Raw genomic sequence first — 2424 nt, 5'->3', positions numbered from 1 at the left:
ATGTGAGGGCAGTAAATCTAATCCTGGAGACCTTTTACTATGTGAGGGCAGCAAATCTAATCCTGGAGACCTTTTACTATGTGAGGGCAGCAAATATAATCCTGAGACCTTTTACTATGTGAGGGAAGCAAATCTAATCCTAGAGACCTTTTATTATGTGATGGCAGCAAATCTAATCCTGGACATACTCTGTTGACTTGTCCACCAGCCGCCACTTTCTATCCTTTTTTCAACCAATAATAGATTTGTTCTGTCGGTGTACTAGAGTAGGGGTACCCTAGTATCCCGAACTCGTGCACGGGCAGTTGCAGCGCCCCGCAGCAAGGCTTGTCGGGTGACCGCCAAGACCCTCCGTGGTTCCCTTGAAGACCATTCAAGAACAAAGTACTCAAACCAAGGCACGGCAAGAGGAGCTTGCCGGGAAGGCCAACCCAGGCCCCAGCAAGAGGATCTTGCCGGGAAGAGACAAGACCCCGGCAAGAGGAGCTTGCCGGGAAGGCCGCTCAAGGCATACCAAGAAAGCTTGCCGCGACACGCCCTGCGTCCCGGCAAGATCCGGCGAGCGACAAGCTTCCGGACGCGACAAGACGACGACCCCGGCAAGGTACTTGCCGGGGGCCAGTTGCCACTCTGTACCCATGCTCCAGCGCACCCACCCGCGTGTCGCCATGAGGCTTCCTCAGGGGGCGCGTGGCGGGAGCCTGTGCAGCCAGGGGAACGTGGTGGCAAGCGGAGATGAAGAGAAGGCCATCGTGGCGAACGGTGGCGCTCCTAACGGCCACTTTTTGCACTGTTTAGGTAACTCAGACATGCATTCAATGCTCTTGTCCCCTGCCGTCAGAGTTAGGTAGGGTGCACTATGTCTACAGTAGTGGTAGGTGCAGCTACCGCATTCTTTTTCCATTTCTACCCCTCTCATCTACGTTGCCACCTGTCGGTGACCCCTTGAGAATATAAAAGGAGGCCCAGGCGCAACGTAGAAGGGGTTCGGCTCATTCGAAACACCAGAAACACTCCCACGCTCAGTCTGATAGCGTCCATCGCTCCTGAGCAAGAATTCAATAGACACAAACAAGCAGCAGTAGGGTTTTACGCATCCGTGCGGCCCGAAGCTGGGTAAAACTGCTCGCGTGTACCGCCTCGATCCGCTCTTTGTGCGGCCTCCGCCCCCCTCCGAACCGAAAGGGGATCGGTCCGCCGATCCCCATAGGTGTTCGTGGATCAGTTTCCCCGACATCTTTGGCGCGCCAGGTAGGGGGCTGCTTTGGCGGCAGCTGTTCCGTCCACGTCAAGGCTCAGCTGTTCTTCATTGTCATGGCTCCTAAGAAGCAGGCGAGCAAAAGAACGACGCCAGGGCGGCAACAGAAAAGCTAAGTCATGCGAAACTTTAGATATTTCCTTTCTATATAAGGTTATCTGCCTTGGAGATCTTGTTCTTTGTATGGAAAACCTGTGCGCGGAGGAATCAACTCGTAGCTAGTTGCGCCCTTACTTTGTTTCGAGTCCGCTCAACAACTTAAGTGAGCTGCGACTAGTTGCGACAAGGTTTCTTGACGGTAGCGGCACCGCCAGCAGGCTGCTGACGTCCCGCACTCAGCGCTCGCGGCTAAGGTGCCTGCGCCGACAAGTTCCCTAAAAGCGTAGGGTGAATGTACAAAGAGAGGTTAAACAGGAAGATAGCATGCGCTATTTATTTGAGATTTCTACATAGACCTATATGCCAAGGAGCCTTCTCGGGGCTAGTTGCGCTCCATGTTGCCTCGAGTCCGCTCGGCAACTTGTCGGTTGCGCTAGAACCAAGAAGGTAAACCTTTCCGGGAGGCGATGTTCCCGAATAGCCGCTAAGGGCCCGTTCCCTCAAGCGCTGCTGGCTGGATCGTACGCACCGGAAAGCATTCCAGCAGGCATAGGGAATATGCAGCAAAAGTCAAAATTCGCAAGCGAGTTAAGTGCACTTCAGATGCTAATCACTTGTCATGTTTTAAACGCAGTTATGGCCCAGGGGCTGGCAACGCCCTTAGGACCAATCTCTTCGGTGTCAAGAACGACGAAGTTCTTTGCCATAAGCCTTTCCGGCAACGATCTTGCCGGGAGCCGGTGTCAAGAACGACGAAGTTCTTCGCCATAAGCCTTTCCGGCAACGATCTTGCTGGGAGCCGGTGTCAAGAACGACGAAGTTCTTCGCCATAAGCCTTTCCGGCAACGATCTTGCCGGGAGCCGGTGTCAAGAACAACGAAGTTCTTCGCCATAAGCCTTTCCGGCAACGATCTTGCCGGGAGCCGGTGTCAAGAACGACGAAGTTCTTCGCCATAAGCCTTTCCGGCAACGATCTTGCCGGGAGCCGGTGTCAAGAACAACGAAGTTCTTCGCCATAAGCCTTCCTGGCAACAAGCTTGCCGGAAGCCGGCATCGAGAACGTCAAA

The sequence above is a fragment of the Triticum aestivum genome, chromosome 1A, assembly GCF_018294505.1.
Source record: "Triticum aestivum cultivar Chinese Spring chromosome 1A, IWGSC CS RefSeq v2.1, whole genome shotgun sequence".
Lineage (NCBI taxonomy): Eukaryota > Viridiplantae > Streptophyta > Magnoliopsida > Poales > Poaceae > Triticum > Triticum aestivum.
Note: the sequence above shows the minus strand (reverse complement) of the source record.